The 13,422-nt window shown below is 42.8% G+C and overlaps 1 protein-coding gene across 1 annotated transcript in view; it reads right to left on the bottom strand.

Moving 5' to 3' along the window:
* LOC138168710 (multiple epidermal growth factor-like domains protein 11) overlaps positions 1-13,422 on the bottom strand; it is a 226,879-nt gene that overhangs the window by 36,886 nt on the left and 176,571 nt on the right. The window lies entirely within an intron of this gene.

Raw genomic sequence — 13,422 nt, 5'->3', positions numbered from 1 at the left:
AGAGATCAGGGCAGTAAGGGAAGCTGAATAGGTTGCTCCTTCTCCCTGCTCTACTGCACCAACCCAAGTCCCCAATGGGGCTGGTAGGGACCCAAGAAAGAAATGGTGTAGAGACACTGGTAGCAGAGGTCAGAAGGAAGGAGTCAGAATGGGCTTCCCACTAACTCCACGATTACACCTATGTTCAAGATGTTCTACCTAAGGAGCCCCTCCTTTCACTCTACCCTTCAAAACCCTTTTTCATGTGACTTCTCTCCAAACTTTCATCCCTACCTAGCTCTGCCCCAGTGGAGCTCTCAGAGTTTAGTCAAACATAAAATATGCCAAGGTCATCCACTGTATCCTGGGCCATTATCAGTCATCTTGATTTCTGTCTTAACACTGGGTTTCAATGACTCTGGAAGAAAGAGTGAGGCTGACAATTTTGCACAACACTGACTGACTTAAATCTGATTCCCATCCAAGTCAAGACATCACCCTCATGATGTCACTAGTTCTCTTTGAAAATGAAGGATGAACAACAAGCCCTGATCAGTCTCCATACTCTTCAACCCTCTCTTTCTACTATGCCCACTGTTTCTACTATTGCCCTGCTATTAACAAACTCCCACATCACCCTATTTCCCTTCTTCCTTCTCATATTCTTTCCATCTTCTATTTCAGACTGGAAGCTTTTGCCTGAACCGAAACTATCTCTAGACACCATCTCCAAGGCTGGCTGCTCCTTCTCTCCCACACAGGCCAAAAGAGGCAGCTGGTATATTCCTTCTTCCTCTCACTTTCAGACTCTCTTTCCATCATCCCTCACTAGCCACTTCTGCTTTAAAGTTCAGTCCACTCTATCCAGATCCTTGTCATTATCATCTATAGGCGTTTAGGTCACATTTCCTTCTTCCCAATAACTCCTGTATGTGCCTAACAAGTCTTCTCCATCCCAATTTCTGCCCTCTTCAAACCTTAACCTTCTAGCTCCTCAAGCTCTTTAATTCTCAAAACTTCTGTCTCCAGTGTACCTGAGGCAAGCAAAGGAGTGGTCATACTTTAGGTAATTCATCAGAATGGAGGAACTGAGAAAGGTAGCAGGGAGGGAAAGAGGAATGGGACAAAAACTCATTCCTATTCGATTGAGTTTCCCTCAAACGCAAGAACTCCTAGTTACATCTCTGAATACAGGCTGGCCCCTGCTGCCCTAGCCAGCTGGCCTATAAAAGTCCTTGGTCACAGACAATTCCAAAGGACTCATAATGAAAAATGCTATCCGCATCCAGAGAGAAAACTGATGGAGTCTGAATGCAGATCAAAGCATATTATTTTTTACTTTATTTTTTTTTCTTTTGGTCTGTGTCTTCTTTCACAACATGACTAATATGGAAATATGCTTTGCATGACTGCACATGTATAACCAATATTAAATTGCTTACTGTCTCAGGGAAGGGGGAAGTGAAAGGGAGAAAAAAAATTTTTTTAATGAATGTAAAAAAAATTGTCTTTACATGTAATTGGGGAAAAGCAAAATATTATTTTAAATAAGTAGATAAATAAATATTCTTGATCAGAAAGGAGTAAACAAATTCAAAGCTACACTATCCACTGAAGGGGGCAGGGTTGGGGGGCGGGAGTTCAAAGTATTTTCTGGTGCTGACAGCCCAGTAGCTTCTTCATTTAAAGGAGGTAATATCTATAACCCCAAGGAAATTAAACTACCTCTCATATTTTCCTGCCCATTTACTGCCCTTCGTAGAAGTGCATTTCAATAATATTAATATTTTCCCTACTTACTTTAAAGGATCAAATCAGAAATGGATTGGAATAGAGTAACTGTACTCAAATTCCACTTGGGTAACCTTGAACAAGCTAATACTCCTTTTATGTATACCCTGCAAGCCCCTGTCCATAAATAAAGGCTCATAGTTCTAGACCTAGAAAGGATTCTCAGAGGCCACCTAATCCAACCAGTCTTCTTCAATCTCATTTTACAGGTTCAGTGAGGCTCATGGAAGTTGTGTGACTTGCTCAGGGTCACTGAGACAGTAAGTATTACAGGAGGAATTTGAACCCAGATCCTCCAATGGAATCTATTTCTGAATTCCCATATATTCAAGGCTCATGTATTATTATTCACATCTTCTTACAGAGGAGGAAACTGAGGTCTCAGGAAGAGAAGTGAGACTCCCAGGATCTTTGCAACTTAGTGGCAGAGGAGGAGTAGAATCTTGGTTTCCTGACTACCAACTCCAATTCTTTATGGGATCGGAAGGCAAGGTTCTCTGGGGCCATAGGTCCTTCCAACATGGCCCAGAGGCTATTTTCCTTAATATAATTTTTCACCTTTGCCCCTCTGTAAGGGGTACAGTTGGAAAGTAAAAATCAAGTTTGATAAGTAAACAAAGCTCTAATCCCCACTCCACCCTTTGTTAATGCTCTCTGCTCTTGAAATGATGTATAGAACTTCTTTCTATCCATGCCTATTATTTCATCAATGTGGGGAATTACTAATATGGCAACTGTTCCCACCAAGGCAAGTTATCTGTAACTTCTAGCTTCAGAGAGCTGTCTGGGACACTGAAGGGTTACATCACAGTGCATAGTCACATAATTAGTACATGTTAGAAGAATTAAATAAATGATATTTCTTCTGCATATATCTGGTATATTGTCATTGTTCAGTTATTTCAGTTGTGCCCAAATCTTCTGACCCCATTGGGGATTTTATTTCCTTGGAAAGAATACTGAAGTCATTTGCCATTTCCATCTCCAGCTCATTTTACAGATAAGGAAACTGAGGCAAACAGGGTTAAGTGATTCGTTTAGGGTCATAGCTAGTAAGTGTCTGAGGCCAAATTTGAACTCAAGTCCTCCTGACTCCAAATCCAGTGCTCTATTCACTGAACCACCTAGCTGCCCCTATATTTTGTATACACTTATTTATATACATGTTTCTCCCCAGCAGAGTGTAAGCTCCTGGAGGGCAGGTATTATCTCACTTTTGTTTTACTCAGTATCTAACAAAACTTAGCACATAGTAGGTATTTAATAAACACCTGGTTGATTGATTAACTTAAACTCAGGTTTTCATACTCCACCTCCAAACTCAATTCCAGACTTCTATTACTATACTTGGTACTTATTTATCTGTGTACATGTTGGCCCTCCCCTACAGAAGGTAAGCTCAGAGAAGTTTGTTTTTGTAAATAGTGCCTATATAGTTCCTGGAACATAACAGTTGCATAATGAATGCTTGTTAATTGATAAGTTAATTGGGTAACCTTGACTCCAAGGTTCCTGACTCCAAGGCTCCCTCTCTCCACTGTTCTAGGCTGTCTGCCATTACTTTCTTAAAATACTTGGTATTTAATTACCTGTGGAAATGCTATATCCTGCCTTTCCACCCCCAGTCAGTAGAATGTAAACTCATCAAGGGCTGGCATTATTATGAGGTTTTTGTTTCTTTCTCTGCATCCTAGGCACAATGCTCTGCAGATAGAACAAACTTAATTAATGTTCAATTGGCCTCCCCTCCTGTCTGATACTGCATGGATGTCCCCATCCTACAAATATGCAAAATTGAAAATGAGATGATTCCAGAAGTCTTGGGGTTGCTCTTTCTCAATCCATAAAGGACAGTTTGAGTGCACTGACCTGTCCCCATCCTCCCTTATCCCTCCTCATGGTATAGGAGCCGTTGTGTGGCAAGAGACAAGGAAGTAGCACCAAGAGGAGCACAATGGGATGGAGTGACAGTGGCAAAAAGGAAGGAGATGCTATCTGCTCCCTCTCAGCGCCTCTCTAAAGGTCATCTTGATGAGACTGTCTGCTTCTCAGTCTTCTTCTCATCAAGCCAAACAAGAGGCACACTCAAACAGGCATCCAACCAGAGAAGAAGTAAATTCATTCAAATTGAGGTACTAGAAGGGGGAGAGGAGGAAGGAATGGGAAAGAAGTGATTAAAACTTTAATTTCCAGGCTATTTGGCCTCACGCTGCGTACTCCTCAGCCTTATTGATCCGTGCTGTTTAACGCTCCAAGACTACCAACCAAGCTGTGATGAGCTCCAAAATAACCACGTTTGACATCACCTGCAGCCGCCTGACAGCTGCTGAGGCCAAACTTCTTCACAGTAAAAGAGATATCTTTGGGGGGTTGTAGACCAGAGAAATCAACTAATTTGCTTCTTAGGCTTCTCAAGAATTAGGGCAAGGGTCTCCAATCTTTTCTGAATTCAAGGCTATTTTTTATTCCTCTAGAGTTGTATAATCAATCACCCCATAGAGGTAGGGGGCATAGAGAGTACACATTGCTAATGGAAGGCTACTATCTGTGTGCCCACTGCTGACAGCCAGGGCAAAAGGGGTAAGGCAATAATGAATGGTGAAACTCTCTCATGCTGGGAAGCCCCTTTGACCACTGGAGAAGGGGTACTGATTGTGATACCAGTAACCAACCAAGGGATTCATCTGACAGAGGTAGACTACAGTCAACCATCTGGGAAATCCTGAGTATGTGATGTGTACCAAATATCTTTGGGTTATAAGGTAGTAAACATGTGTAGGCTGAAATCAAAACTGGTAAGGTTTGGTTTTTTTTGGGGGGCCCGTGTCCCCTTTCCAGGCTCCCACCTCTCACATTCAGCAAAGATCCAGTAGCCTCACATTTCTTCTTAACATTTCAGGGGTCCCTCCCAGTTGCCCCCAATGGAGATTTCAGCTCAATATAATGAAGGATTTTTTTAATAATTAGAGAGAATTAGCAAGCTTCCAATCACTGCAAACATGCCAGCAAAAGTTGGACAGCCCTTTGTGTGAGAAGTAAGAACAGCACCCATGAGAACGTAAACTCCTAGGAAGCAAGAATTTATATTCCCAGGGCCTAGCGCCGTGTCTGGCCACATAATGAGTGATTATTAATTGATTGGCTGACCTTTATCAGCTTGGGCCAGGCACTCAATCTCTTTTGGCCTCAGTCTCCTCATCTCTAAAATTGGGATAATAAGTATACAGACCTATTGTGAGGCTAAAAAGAGCCGAGCATCCATTTGTGTGTAAAGCCTTTACAAACCTGAAAACTCTCTATAAATGTAAGCTATTATTATTTATTATTAAAGAGGATTCATGCATAGGTCTAGAGGTTACACTAGACAGCTTCTGAGATCTCTTGTAATACTAAGATTCTATGACATAAGGGACGGCCAGGTGGCTCAGTGAGTAAGAGCACCGGCTCCAGTGTCAGGATGACCTGGGGATCAAATCCGGGCTCCGATATTTAGCACCACACCCAGAAATAACTGGCCGTGTAACCTTGAGCAAGTTACTTAACCCCAATTGCTTTAAAAAAACAAAAAAGGTTCTATGACATATCAGACAGATCTTTTCCTTTACAAAACCTGCCCACCCCATGTCCCTTAGCTCTGCTGATAAATTAATTTGTGCTAAAGACTCTTATTAATTTGCTTCCCTCCTAAAGAATGTTTGTAGCAAAGCAGCAACATCTAATCTGGAAAGAGTGATGGTTTTGAGGTCAGAGGATGTGGGTTCAAATCCTGGCTCCCATATTGAGTAGCTGTGTGCCCTTGAGCATAAGTTTCCTTTTTGACCCTTAGTTTCTTTATCTGTAAAATTAGGATAATACACTACCTACCTCATAAGGTTGTCATGAGGAAAGTGCTTTGTGAACATTAAAGTGCCAGAGAAATGTTAATTATCATTAGCATTCCTCCCCTTCAGTACAACTCTAGTATCTCATCACAGCAGGGAGGTGACCCTAGTTGACTGTATGTCTCTCATCAGGGAACCAGCCTCGTTAAGTCCTGAGAAGCTCATCAGCATGTTGGCTGTAGAGGGAAGAACTCTCCCTCGTGCCCTCCACCTCCACCTCCACCTCCACCTCCACCTCCACCTCCACCTCCACCCCCACCCCCACCCCCACCTCTGACAGCTTGTCTTACAGTCCTCCTCTCCACCTCTGCCTCCTTCACGAAGCACAGTGCCAGCAACATTGATGACTGATAAATGCACTGAAATAAAACTCTAGCCATTCATAAAAACCATGAACTAAGGATCAAAGAGGCTGCAATCTTCACCCGTGACAATGGTCGCCACACTGACAAAATCATGGCTATCTAAAGTCTATTGAAGTATCTATGCTATCATTCTGCTTCTGTGTCGTTCATCTGGCATTCACGCTATCTTGGAATGTGGCTAAGGATAAAAGAAAGCATGATTATCTGAGATGAAGTGGCATTCAATTATTCATTTGTGCATTTGTTCCTTTCTTAAGTACCCATCACGTATATCGAGTATACCAGTGTGTAGACAAATAAATGAGACAAGTTTCCTGTACTCATACAATTTACAACCCCACATGGCAGTAAATGCTATACAAGCTAAGGTAGCAAGAAAAAGAAGAGCTAGAAAAAGGAAAAGATCACTTTGGAAGAAAGCGTGTACACTTCCTAATCAACAGAGGCAACTCTCCCACGCATGGAACCTATTGATGAAATGAATGATAGCTGCACTTCTTACCCAATGTGGATCACAGAACAATGAAAACCAATGACCAACCCCAAACTAAAAAGCACTGGTGTACTAGGTTTCTCTGGAACTGACAGAGTGACTAGGGAAAGGGGGAGGGGCATGGCTGCACCGGAGTGAAAGGACTGATGTGAATTCTTTTTTCCCTAAAAGTAGAATGATTCACATGCATGAGCACTAGCACGTATGTGTAACAGGAGAGGTCTGGATCCATATAACCTCAGAGTCAGGACCCCAGCCAGGGCATGAATATTCAGTAAGATGGACGCGCTGAGTCAGGCTTCCCGAGGATGGATGGTACAGCTTGTGGGCCAGCGCCTGGAAGAGGGGCCATTACATCCCTTTTCATCATAAGCCCACTTGACTGCTATGTTGGTGTGTTGTCGCAACATATGCATTGAAATGGCAAGTCTCGTAATTCACCCAGATGGCAGAGAGCTGCAGAGTTGTTCCTCCTAGAGAGACAGATGTTTCACCACTGGGCCATATGGCTTTCTCCTCCTAGTCTTCTCTCTCCTCCAGCCCCCACCCCAATGGTGTCAGAAATAAACCACTGTTTGCAGGCAACCTCAAAGTGGTTAAAGCTTGCCTCTTTTTCTTAGCAAGTAATTAAGAACTCTGGCTGAGATGTTCCATTTCACAACACATGGGTTTGTACACATGTCAGAAGTAGACATATTAAAGCTCCATTGTGTCAAACATGGGAAACTCATTGCAGTTTTGCATTCTACCTAAATATGTTTCTATTTTGGAACCTGGCCACTCTCTCATAGAATTATGCCAGTGAAAAACCCTACAAAGGTGGTCTTGTTCACTCTGCCATGGCCGGGCAGAACTGCCTCATCGCCCAGCTCAGGACAATTCTAGAATTCTAAACTTAGAGGCAAGAAGCCATATATTCTATCCCCTGCCTTTTGGCTAAACTGACCTTAGTCCTCCCCATACAAATCAGGGTCTCATTCATTTCCTTTCATTCCTGATGTATTAGGAATTAATCAATTCCAATTCTCTCCTGAAATTAAAGCCTTCCTCTTCTGTCCTCAGTAGAAACTGATGAGAGCTGCTCTTTATGGCTCATCCACAACCCCTTTACATACCCAAGACTGACTTTGTCCTTAACTATTATCACTGCCTTTTCTCTTTTATTACATAAAGGCAGGCAAGTGGATGGTGAACAGAGAGCCTGGATTCTGGTGACAGGAAATGCCCACCCCTGGGATTAGTGGGGCTACCACTCTCAAAACCTAGGTTTAAAACCTTTGTGCCTTGGTCTCTGGTTAGTTCTTTCACTCGTTTGCCTCCAACTTCCAATAAACTACCAATTCCCCTCACTTCTTGCTTCTCTCATTTCCATTTCCACAGTTATCATCTGAGTCCAAGGCCAAATTATCCCTTGCCAGACTGTGCCCTCCTAGTCACTATCCCTACTCCTGATATTTACTCCCCCTACCTAGGTCAGATTACTTTTCCTAATGCACAAATAACCACTTTGACCCCCTACATAAAAACCTACAATGGTTCCCTATTACTTACCCAAAAAAGTCCAAATTTCTTAGCCTAGAATTCAAGGCTCTCCAACTCCAAGCCAACCTCTGGAGCCTTCACTCCCACTATTCCCTTTCACTATTAATCCCTTATCATCCCCCAAAATTCAATTCTTTCTCTCTCTTTCGAACTCTTTTGCTTTTTTAAACCTCTCAGGTAGTTATTATATTCTACTTTGTATTATGGCTACTCACCAATAGTTTAAGGAATAGTAATTAAATTGATGCTACCATTCCCAAAAAGAGAGTGTAAATCAATTACCCTATGGCTCTACTCACCATTCTTGTGATCTTCTGGACTAAGACATTTCTCCCTGACTACCACACCTTAGTATGTGCTTTCCCCTACTAGAAGATAAGCTCCTAGAGGGCAGGAACTGTTTTACTTGTTGTCTTTGTATTCCCAGCACTCAGCACAGTGCCTGGTATATAGTAAGTACTTAATGATTGTTTATTCATGCATTCATTCAGTCATTCATGTACATGCTATCTCCCCAGCTCAACTACAAGCTCCTTGATAGCAAGGACTGTATCTTTCTCCTCTTTGTACCCTCTACCAAAGTCTAGCACAGAGCTCTGAATAGAGGAGGTGCTCAAATGTTATTTGTTTAATTGAACTGAAAATTCAGAAGTGAAATCAGCTGCCTATGGGAAGGCTGTGGGTTCCTTCTCACTGAAGCAAAGACTTCATGACCACATATGTGTGTATGTATAGAATTCGACTAGATGGCTAATGAAATGCCTTTCAGTTCTGTAATTCTGTGATCCAAGGCTTCTCCAAACCCACATCCCAAGAACTTTCCAGTTTTCAATGTCTCAGAACCATAATTTAAGCCCTAATGATTGATGTTAAGTAACAGAATAAACCCATAGAAAGGGTCAGTTTTTAGGAAGATCCTCGAACAAAAAATTATGAGTATTCTTACTTAGCGCCATGCCTGGCACATGGTAAGCCCTTAGTAAATACATGCTGACTGGTTGTTGTTGCCTTCCAGAACACCAAGTCCTGTCCAACAGGGCTGTGATCCATCACTAGTTGATACTTAATAGAGTTCAAAAACCTGGGTTATACTGATACCACACAAGCAGATGGACTGCTCTGGAATCTGGCCTCTGGTGTCTCCATGCAGATAGGCACTTAACAAACAAAGAGGATGCTGGTGGTGGCAATAAAAATGAGCCAAAGAACAAAGCTCGAAATCTTCTCGGACCTAACTCTGAATGAACAACAAAGAAGGAAGAAATGAATGGTAGGAAGATGGAGAGGAAAAAGGAAAAGGGGGAGGAGGAAAAGGAAGAGTCAAGAACCTTCACCCCACTGTGTAGTTAGTCCCCTGGGGCTGGACTGTGTCCATGCTTCCTACTTGGAACCAACTTCTCATGCAATGCTTTAGGTGATTCTATTGTGCAAAAACAAGATTAAAAGGGACAGATGAAACAAAGAATCAGTCTCCCTAACAAAGGTTCCTCCATTTAGTAAATTAGAGGCTCTTTCCACCTGACACACTTTTAAAGGGAAATCTTCAATTATGTGCTTGCTGGACAAAACAACAAAAGAGCTGTCCAGGGATTTTATTTTTAAACCAGCTAGGAGGCATTGAAATGGCTTCATGTAAAAGAGATACTAATCTAGTCCACATAATTTTGAGAATCCTTTATGGAGGAGTGAAGGACGTTTGAACCCTGCAGCTGTTTGAAAAGGGCTCTTTTTTCCCCCATAGCCTGTGCTTTGCCAAAAGCTTAGCTGGGCAAACACACTGGAGCTGATTTACTCTCTGGCCTCTTCAGTTTATTTTCAAGGATCATGCCTGAGAAGGAGCTGTCCCTTTTGGAAGGGCTGGGGCTGACAGGCTCAGATGTCCAGAGTGGGTGAGGTTTGCAGGCACTGCTCAGGCTGATCTCAGTGTTCCAGGAGTTTTCCAGTCCTTCAATGGGGGCATCTGAGCTTCCAAACAAGGATCAGTAGCTTCCACTACAGCCTTCCCTACTCCCATTGTGCCCAGGAAAAACAGAAACATGTCTGATGGTTTCAGCTCTTGAGGTGGCATATGGTTCTATTTTTGAACCCCCCCCCCAAAAAAAATGAAACTAATGGTTCCACTCCGTCCCTGTCACAGTATAAATTATAATGGTGGTGATGATAATGACGATGACGTTTATAAAGACTTTAAAGTTTGTAAAGCACTTTACACATACTCTCTGCTTTGAGCCTCACAACAACTTTCCAAGATAGGTACTATAATAGTCCCCTAATTTTACAGGTAAGGCAACTGAAAAGTTAAGTGGCTCGCTCATGGTCACAGAGCTAGTAATTGCTAGAACTGGGGTTTGAACTTGGGCTTTGCTGACTCCAAGTCAAGCATTCTCTCCATTGTACCATGCTGCAGAGCCAAAATTCAGCCTGGTGACAACTCGGCACCGTCAGCTGACTGAAGAAATGGAGAAGGAAAATAAAAGAAATGAAAACAAGAGAGGAAGTCAAGGAAAACAACCTTCCAGTGAGCACTACAGGATAGGACATATGTATATGCATTTCCACACACACAAAGACTCCTGCAGAGGGGCTGGGAACCCTTTGTCTTCTGCCTCTTCATTTAAAAATCTTAAAATATTTCTCATCATAAGACCTAAATGAGAGCAACTCTTGAGCCCATAGAAATAACTCACTCTGCTTCTTAGAAGGGAGTTATAAAAAGGGTGAGGAGTTTCTGTTGGTGGCAATGGTGCATGGGCTCAGGATTTAAACTGTCTGGGTCTCAGCTTCCTCACCTATAAAATAAAGGGCTGTACTAGATGACCTCTCCCAGTCTTCTTAGCTCAAAATTCTATGGTCCTGTGAATGACACTGGAAGAAATAGATATTTGGTCAAATGATATGAACAGTTCTCAAAAAGAATTGTAAAAGATTGGCAATATAAAAGAATGCTCCAGATCTCTAATAACAAGAAAAATGAAAATCAAAACAACTGCAAGACTTGACTTTGCACCCAGTAAATTAGCAAAGATGACAAAAGATAAGAATAATCAATTTTACAGGGGTGGCCAGGTAGCACAGCAAGTAAGAGCACCGGCCCCAGAGTCAGGATAACCTGGGATCAAATCCAGGCTCAGACACTTAGCACCCACCCAGAAACACCTGGCCGTGTAACCTTGAGCAAGTTACTTAACACCAATTGCTTAGGGGCGGTCAGGTACCACAGTGAGTAAGAGCACCGGCCCCAGTGTCAGGATGACCTGGGATCAAATCCGGGCTCAGACACTTAGCACCCACCCAGAAACACCTGGCTGTGTAACCTTGAACAAGTTACTTAATCCCAATTGCTTTTAAAAAATCAATTTTACAGGGATTGTGGAAAGAGAGGCATTGTTGGTGGAGCTATGAACTGGTCCAATCATTCTGGGAATCAATATGGAATTTTACAAATAAAGTGGCTAAAATACCTTTTGACTCAGAGACTCATGCATATATCCCATTCCTCCTTTCCTCCTCCCCATGAAGCTGGCCAACAATCCTTTAATAAACTTTCTATAGCATCCCTAACAAACTGTCAGGTAACCTTCACTCAAAGAGACTTCAGTAAGTACTCACTGTGGCAGGACAATGTGACTTCTGGGAGTATTGTCCATGACACTTTCCCTGGGGTGTGTGCACTATGTATTGGGATATTCCTTAAGCTGCCTAAGGTCTTAATCACAAGAAAGCACAAAAGGACTAGACCAGAACAACTCTGTTCTAAAGTCAAGGTCAAAGACACTGTGGTCTTTGACAACTCCTTCTGATCCCCTTCCCCATTACCCTGGGCACGCCTGTGTTAGATGTCACAGGAGGACCCTGACGCTTCGATTAATCAATCAACAAGCATGTTGTGCCAGGCATCTTGCTAGCTGCTAGAAATACAAACACAAAAGTGCAACAATCCCTGACCTGCAACAAATGAAACAATCCCTACCCTCCTGGTCCTGGATCTGTTACTTACTAGCTATGTGGCCTTCAACAAATCATCTAAACTCTCCGGGCTCATTTTTCATCATCTTCAAAGTAGGGAGCTGACATTCCACAACTTACTGGCAGAGTTCATGGCTGGAACTCGGGTCTTCTTATTCCTAGACCAAGGTTCTCTCTACCATAAAACACTGAGAGACCTTTGAAAATCATAAAATGCTACAATAAAGCAGCAAATGTGGTGAGGGAAGAGAGAGAACCTGAACAGTTATTTTGTGGATGAAAAATCACTGTTTAATCAAAGAAAGAGACATCAGTGAAGATTTCGGCTAAGAGCGACCCAGCCTATACCAATCCTCATTAACTGCAGGACTTCTGAATGTAGACAAAGGCCAGGAAGAAGGAACAAAGCACCAAGCAGAGGCCTGCACTGAAACCTTTTTATCCACGTTTCTGCTCCTAAACTTCCTCTCATTATCTGACTGACTGTGGCTCATTTTGTCTTGAAAAAAGCCAGCTCCTGCCCAAGTGGCGTCTCCTCCTAGGAGCTCCATTCAAGGAAAGTAGAATGCCGCCTCCCTTCCCCTCTCTCCTCACAGTAGGGTCACACAAGCAAGCTCACTCACAAGCTCCAAGTAGGGACACAGACAGGCCTGCTGGTACATCAAAGGTGGGTACATTATCTCCAGGTGGCCACTTGTATGAAAAAGCTCTCTTACCATCTGGCAAGCAAGCCTGTTGTCCTATCCTGCTAGCATATCGGCATGGATTGGTTTAACTGATTAGTTAGCTCTCAGGGTCACGATGGGCTTAAAAAAACAAGGCTAGAAGTTCAGCAAGGTGAGGAAGATTGCAAAAGGGATCATTGAAATCAAAGGACTGAGCAGTAGAAATGGTCTAGAGATAATCTAGGCCAAGTTCTTCATTTTACAAAGGAAGAAATTATCTCAAAGAGATGAAGAGACTTGGACAAGGTTGCAGAGGCACAAAGAGGCAGAGCTGAGATTTTCTTACTCCAAATACAGGACTTGGTCCATCCTACATCACGGCAAGAAGCTTGGGTAGAAGCTAGGGATGAGCACAAGGGCATAGGTGAGGCCTTGAATGCTGCACCACCTGGACTCCATCACCGATGCCTGGGGCTGGGAGGGTGGAGAGGAAGGTCAGCATCAAGAGGGCATGAGGAGGAGGATGTTCAATCACCTCATCTTTATTGAGTACCTACTGCATGCCCACCCTCGCATTAGGCACTGGGCAGGATATGAGGCAGCAAAATAGAAAGGAGAGAATCAGTCAGTATTTTATTAAGTATCTATGGTATGGTACTAGTGATGGAGATACAAAAACGATGAATGAATCCAATCCCTACTCTCCTGATCTTGGATCTGTCACTCACTAGCTATGTGTT

The sequence above is a fragment of the Petaurus breviceps genome, unplaced genomic scaffold, assembly GCF_028583685.1.
Source record: "Petaurus breviceps papuanus isolate PSGF00001 unplaced genomic scaffold, PetGlider_PUasm1.0 37, whole genome shotgun sequence".
NCBI classification, from domain to species: Eukaryota; Metazoa; Chordata; class Mammalia; order Diprotodontia; family Petauridae; genus Petaurus; species Petaurus breviceps.
This window is presented reverse-complemented; position numbering and strand designations above follow the sequence as displayed.